Here is a 7,105-nt window from a genome sequence, read left to right on the forward strand (position 1 = left end):
TGTAGCAGTCCCAATTCCATGTGGCAGAATTTTAATTCTTAGAAATCTCAGTCTCTGGTGAAACGTTAGTAGTAACCAATGGCGCACTCTCTATTACACCAGAATTCTTTAGATTGGCAAATGTATGAATATATTTCATAAATTTTATTTATTTGACAGAGAGAGACACAGCGAGAGAGGGAACACAAGCAGGGGAAGGGACAGAGGGAAAAGAAGGTTCCCCAATGAACAGGGAGCCCAATGCGGGGCTCGATCCCAGGACCCTGGGATCATGACCTGAGCCGAAGGCAGACGCTGAACGACTGAGCCACCCAGGCACCCAAACGTGGTTGGTTGGTTGGTTGGTTTTTATAAAGGTGATGGAGAGGTATATTTTGATAACCACAAATACAGGCTCACTGTTGTGACGGGAGCGTGGCACATTCCACTGCCCACCCAACGGCTTGTAACGCAGGGAGAACCGAATCCAAGTGCTTTTATGACAAAGAAAAGAAAGAAAAGGAAAGAAAGAAAGAAAGAAAGAAAGAAAGAAAGAAAGAAAGAAAGAAAGAAAGAAAAAAGGGAAAGAAAGAAAGAAAGAAAGAAAGAAAGAAAGAAAGAAAGAAAGAAAGAAAGAAAGAAACGCAAAGTTGATTATTTGTATTATGTGTGACATTGATAGCTCCAAAACCACGTCTTTTTAAAATAAACCAACAACCTTGAATTGGCTTTAACGCCAAAGAAGTTGCACCTGCGTCCACTAAAAAGTCAATCGATTGTTTTCCCCCATCAGACTCCTTGGGGAAAGTCTGAAGCGGGCGGTCTAAGATCAGCGGAGCCCTCGGGCCCCTTCCTGCTAGTTTGGGAGGTGCTCCAATTTAAACCTCATAAGGAGGTGGCCCAAGGGCTTGGGCCCAAGGGCAAGGGCTTTTGCTCCTTGATAAGGGGGTGGGGAGGAGGAGGAGGAGGAGGAGGAGAAAGGGGAGCCCATGGCACCCGGGGGGGGGGGGGCGGGGGGGCGGGGGTAGGGAAGGGCGGCTGAGACGGCGGCAGGGGAGTAGAGCACTCCAGGCACACACACCAGTGGTGCAGAAACGGGGCAGGGGAGGCGGCAAGGGAGCCATTGGTAAGGCCCAGGGCACATATACATTTACAGTTTTGGACGAACCTTTTCTTTTTTTTCTTCTCCCTCCGCCTCCGCCTCCGCCTCCGCCTCCGCCTCCGCCTCCGCCTCCGCCTCCGCCTCCGCCTCCGCCTCCGCCTCCGCCTCCGCCTCCGCCTCCGCCTCCGCCTCCGCCTCCGCCTTTCTTCATCTCCTTCTGCTTAATAGGCTTTGTCTGTGGTGGCTTTTCAGCCCTCCGGAAGCCAGTGGGTTGGGCATCGGTTCTGGTGCCTGTACTTGGGGAGGAGGAGGAGTGGATTTCAGATTTCTAGCATCGGCCTGTCTTCCTCCTCTTCTTCATTATTTTGACTGTTGGGAAGTGGGGGTAAGGTCAGGTGTGTTAAATTTTTGTCTATCTCTGGGCCGTCCCTTGGGTCCCTTACCTTGAGGCATCTTTATTGTGGAGTGACATAAGAGTCTGAATGTAGGGAATTTCATCCCAGATCATGTGAGCTTGAAAAACTGGGTTTATTCTTATCTGAGTTTTACCATGCCCGATTTTTACGAGCACCTGCCTCTAAACTCTTTAAGTAGGGGCACCTGTGTGGCTCAGGCAGTTAAGTGTCTGCCTTGCGTTCACATCATGATCCTGGGGTCCTGGGATGGAGCCCCACATCCGGCTCCCTGCTCCGCGGGGAGTCTGCTTCTCCCTCTCCCAATGCCCCCCCACCCCCAGCTCGTGTGCTCTCTCACTCGCTTTCTTTCAAAGACATAAATAGAATCTTTAATAAAAATAAAACTCGGGGCACCTGGATGGCTCAGTGGTTAAGCGTCTGCCTTTAGCTCAGGTCATGATCCGAGGGTCCTGGGATCAAGCCCCTGCATCGGGCTCCCTGCTCGGCGGGAAGCCTGCTTCTCCCTCTCCCACTCCGCCTGCTTGTGTTCCCTCTCTCGCTGTGTCTCTCTCTGTCAAATAAATAAATAAAATCTTTAAAGAATAAAATAAATAAAATAAAATAAAATAAAATAAAAATAGAACTCATTAAATAGAGCTCCTTTACAAATGGATGTTAGCAATAGCACCCGGAGGTGGAGGAAATACCTCACATGTATAACACATACGGACACATAGACACAAACAAGATGCAAACAAATTTTAGCCTTTGTTTCAGTCTTATTTGTGGAGAGGACATGAATGGAGAGGACACGAAAGACCCAATGTTCAAATCTCCCTCTTTTAGTAAAACAAATGCAACTGCGAAGCAGCATTACCGTGTACAGATCCCACCCGTCAGTTGTTTTCCATTCCCAATGGAAACAGGGTCGGTTTTATGCAAAGATAGCAAAAGCTGCAGCAACCAACCAACCAACCAACCAACCAACCAACCAACCAAATGAAGACCAGAGCATCTCCCTGAGTGTTGGTTCCTCCCCAAAAGTCGGGGCTTCACTGAGGGAACCAAAGAGCTTCCTAGTTTCTGATCACCCAGTCTCCTAGCAGGCTTTCTCTAATTGTGTACACAATTCAGACATGTCAAAAGAACCCCGCTTGGGCCATCTGAGACTCATGTTATCGTGAAATGTTTCCCATGCAAGTAAGCACTTGCAAGTATAGGCTCCCTATGCATTGTACATGTAGCGTGCAGGTGTTTCTTGTGAGGGTGGGCCGTTGTTTCCTCAACATTTGGTGCAGGGTTCTACAGAGTTTTGGTTTGTTTCGTTGGTTTGGTTTTCTGCACACGTGTGTGTGGGGGGGGGGTGTGGTGTGGTGTGTTGTGTGGTGTGTATCTGTGTGCACGGTATCTATCGCTGCTGCGCAGCTAGCTGATCCTCAGGGTGCATCATCCTAACACCGCAATGGCTCGAAACAGCATTTCTTTATCGATAACTTCCTGGTGCTTGCCCTGGGTGGCCCCTTGGGTTCTGCGGGTTTACGCCGGGCTCACTCAAGCAGTGGCTTTCGGCCAGAGGGTCAACTTTCACACGTCTGGCAGTCGGTGCCGCCGAGCACCGGGCTGCCTCTGTTGTCAATGCCTCTCATGCTCCAGTCAGCTAGACTGGCTTTCTTACGTGGAGGTCTCAGGACGGCATGCCAAGAAGGTCGAGAACGCCGGCAGACCACCTCTTCAGGTGTAGGCTGTGAAACCAGCCAAGTGTCACTTCTGCTCTATTCTTTGGGTCAAGACAAGTCCCAAGACCCGGTCCAAAATCAAGGGACAGAGCAATCAAGCCTACCTCTGGATAGCAGGAGCATCGAAGTCATAGGACGTGAGGGTGCACACGTGCCGGGACGTGAGGGACACACGGTTGTCGGTCTGCCACAAGGGATTCCTAAACCCTATGCCGCGATGCACATTTTTGCAAAAGTAAGCTTTACGTTTTAGCATCTAAAACATGATTTCCTTTGAATCAACCCCTAGAATTGGATTCACCAGGAAGAAGGGGAAGATGCGTTTTCCAGCCTCTTGATACAGAAGCTCTTGATTTCCAGAGGGCACTTGGAGGACCCTTCACCAGTCTCTGCTTTGTAAGGCGGGGGGAATTTTTTTTTTTTAAGATTTTATTTATTTATTTATTTGTTTGTTTGTTTGTTTGTTTATTTATTTGAGACAGAGAGAGAGAGAGAGAGAGAGAGAGAGAGAGAATGAATGAGAGAGAGCACATGAGAGGGGGGAGGGTCAGAGGGAGAAGCAGACTCCCTGCTGAGCAGGGAGCCCGATGCGGGACTCGATCCAGGGACTCCAGGATCATGACCGGAGCCGAAGGCAGCCGCTTAACCAACTGAGCCACCCAGGCGCCCAAGGCGGGGGAAATTTAATTGGCCAACCCCCCATGAAAAAGCGACCGATCACGTTCCGACGTCCGAATTAAAGGCAGGCTTCCTTTTTAAAGGCATCCATAGAGCAGCCAGCTCCGTGGCAAGGAGCCGGACTTCTGTGTGTCTGATGAGGAATCCCATTCTCGGCATAAAGGCAATCTCGGGGAGCAGTCGGAGGCAGACCAGATCTCAGATCCACCAAACCCAAGAAATCCCTTGTGATCTGAATGGCTGAATTTGTTGAGGTTTCCCTCCCGATGGCTAAGAAGATGCCTTCCTATCACAGATGACAAAACACAAACCAACAAAACCCCGATAGCTGGGCAGGGTCTTCAAGAAAGGGCCCCTTTTTCATGGAAGCCAACTCTTCCATCTCGCGCCACCCGCCATCATGGAGAGGAAGTCTCTCGGGATGAACGAATGCCTTTGCAATCTACGTTAACCGACTCTCTTTTCCGATAGGCTGACACTCTTTCCCCTCGTGGACACGTCCCGAGATCGGCAGGCTTCGGTGCATCGGTCTTCTGTGCACCAAAAGCCGTGCGAAGGCCCCTGTCGTCGAAATGTATTCGGCATGGACGCTAGTGAAGAATTTTAAACCAGTCTAGCCCGGTTCAGTCCTTCAGTCCTTTTTTTTCTCATTTCTTACATGACCGCTGTGTCCTAAAAGGATACAACTGAGGAAACTCCAGATGGAACAGAGGCAAAGGGAAGGGGGGCAGAGCTTCCGTGTTCCGTGACCCCTCTCCAGGAACGCCTCTGTCCCCACCATTTCAGGCGTTCAAGCAACCTGGAAGCTCCCCGAATTAGGTTAGTTCTTCTTCGAAGGGGCGGGGGTCGGGGTGGGGAAGGTTGGGGAGCGCCGAGGTTTGGAAACATTGCAGGGCAATCAAGGCTATTGCCAAATCTCGAGTCCGTGCAGAGGTACGTAAGGTACACGTAAGGCCGGGATGGGGGGCGTGGCGTGGCGTGGCGTGGCGGGGCGGGGCTTGGCGGGGCGGGGGTGGGTGGGTGCGCGCGCCTGGCGGGGAGGGTTGCGGTGTGTGTCCATGTGCGTTCAGCAGGTGTAGGGGAGGAAGAATGTTCCCTCTAACTTCCCTTTCTACTCCCTGTTGGGGGAGAACAGTGAAGAGAGCCCGGGTGAGGGCGAGGGCGACGGTGACGGCGAGGGCGACGGTGACGGCGGGTGGGGGCGAGGCGCGGACAGGAAGGGGGGAGGGGTAGTAGAGGTGTTTATTTCTTTTGGCGGTGATGGAAATGTTCTGGAAATTGCAGTGAAGGTTGTGCAGCTTTGTGAGCCACCTTAAAAAAAAAGAAAAAAAGGCCACCCAATGGCCCACTTTTAAGAGTATGCGAAATATGGCATGCGAATTGTATCTCCACTTCGAAAATCTGTGACGAAACAATGTGATGGACATAGGGAAGGAGGGAGGGACGGACGGGACCCTCACCCTCACCCTCACCCTCACCCTCACCCTCACCCTCACCCTCACCCTCACCCTCACCCTCACCCTCACCCTCACCCTCACCCTGGCTCTCTTCACCGTTCGATCCATGGATCGATCGATCCATCGATCCATCGATCCATCGATCCATCCATCCATCTATACATGCCATGCATGCAGTCTGTCGGTTCATGTAGACATCAAAGGGGGGGGAGGGGAAGGGGGCCACGAGGGGAGGGGAAGGGAGGAGGGGAAGGGAGGAGGGGAAGGGGGCCAAGGGGGGAGGGGAAGGGAGAAGGGGGAAGGGGGAAGGGGGAAGGGGGAAGGGGGAGGGGAAGGGGGCCAAGGGGGGAGGGGAAGGGAGAAGGGGGAAGGGGGAGGGGAAGGGGGCCAAGGGGGGAGGGGAAGGGAGGAGGGGAAGGGGGGAGGGGAAGGGAGGAGGGGAAGGGGGGAGGGGAAGGGAGGAGGGGAAGGGAGGAGGGGAAGGGGGAAGGGGGGAGGGGAAGGGGGAAGGGGGAAGGGGGAAGGGGGCCAAGGGGGGAGGGGAAGGGGGGAGGGGGGGAAGGGGAAGGGGGAGGGGGGAGGGGGAGGGGGAGGGGGGGAGGGGGAGGAGGGCGTGCATGATACTGGGCATGGTTTTTATTCTGAGTGCTTTTATTTGTTCCCCAAACTAATCACCTCTGTGGAGATAAAAGATCACCCACATGAGAGCGGGAATCATTTCTTGAGGGCAAGAGAGTCTGCGGTCGGCCACCACCGCCTGGGTCTGGCAGAGACGCCAAGCAAACGCAGGCCAGGCGGAGGAGTGGAAAAGCTTTCTGGTGGCAAAAGGGGAAGGTCCGATGAGAGGTTGTTGGGGGTGGGGGAGCAGGATGGGAGCTGACTAGAAGAGGAGTGTCCTAGGTCATTTCAGGGAAAGAGAAACTTGATTTCCGTCCGTGGGTCCATCGATCTCATTCTCTCATTCTCTGGATCTAGCTCTGTGCTCCAGACGAACACATTCGAGGGCAAGACCAGGCGCGGCCAAGAGGACTAGACGGGTGGACGACTAGGCACGGTCAAGGTGGAAAGTGGGGGGCGACTGGGTGGCTCAGTCATTAAGCGTCTGCCTTCGGCTCAGGTCATGATCCCAGGGTGCCAGGGTGCCAGGGTGCCAGGGTCCCGATAATCGAGCCCCGCATCGGGCTCCCTGCTCGGCGGGAAGCCCGCTTCTCCCTCTCCCACTCCCTCTGCTTGCGTTCCCTCTCTCGCTGTGTCTCTGTCCAGTAAAATCTAAAAAACAAAAACAAAGCGACCAACAGAGAGACCTGTATCCTATGATCTCACGGATAGGAGGAATTCTTAATCAATCGTAGGAAACCAACTGAGGGTTGCTGGAGTGGGGGGTGGGGTGACTGGGTGATAGACACTGGGGAGGGTAGGTGCCCTGGCAAGCGCTGTGAATTGTGCAAGACTGTTGAATCTCAGATCTGTACCTCTGAAACAAATAACGCAATCTCTGTGAAGAAGAGAAAAAAAATAGAAGAAGGTAGCGGGAGGGGACGAATGAAGCGGGGGAAATCGGAGGGGCGGACGAACCATGAGAGACGATGGACTCTGAACAACAAACTGAGGGTTCTAGAGGGGAGGGGGGTGGGAGGATGGGTTAGCCTGGTGGTGGGTATTGAGGAGGGCCCATTCTGCATGGAGCAGTGGGTGTTGTGCACAAACAATGAATCATGGAACACTTCATCTAAAACTAATGATGTAATGTATGGGGAT

At 53.0% G+C, this 7,105-nt stretch overlaps 1 long non-coding RNA gene across 3 annotated transcripts in view; it reads right to left on the reverse strand.

Moving 5' to 3' along the window:
- Nucleotides 1-1,281: 1,281 nt before the first annotated feature.
- Nucleotides 1,282-7,105, reverse strand: part of LOC135363409 (uncharacterized) — a 33,570-nt gene continuing 27,746 nt past the window's right edge. Inside the window, exons 4-6 of one of the 3 annotated variants that reach the window (XR_010409092.1) lie at nucleotides 6,023-6,616; nucleotides 1,891-5,201; nucleotides 1,282-1,377 (exon numbers count right to left, since the gene is read on the reverse strand). This is a non-coding gene — a long non-coding RNA (uncharacterized LOC135363409). Of the gene's footprint in view, nucleotides 5,202-6,022; nucleotides 6,617-7,105 lie in introns of all 3 variants that reach the window. The other 2 variants (XR_010409090.1, XR_010409091.1) reach the window with 2 other exon arrangements.

Source organism: Mirounga angustirostris, unplaced genomic scaffold, assembly GCF_029215605.1.
Source record: "Mirounga angustirostris isolate CCGP_5_RB_7025 unplaced genomic scaffold, mMirAng1.0.hap1 SCAF_186, whole genome shotgun sequence".
Lineage (NCBI taxonomy): Eukaryota > Metazoa > Chordata > Mammalia > Carnivora > Phocidae > Mirounga > Mirounga angustirostris.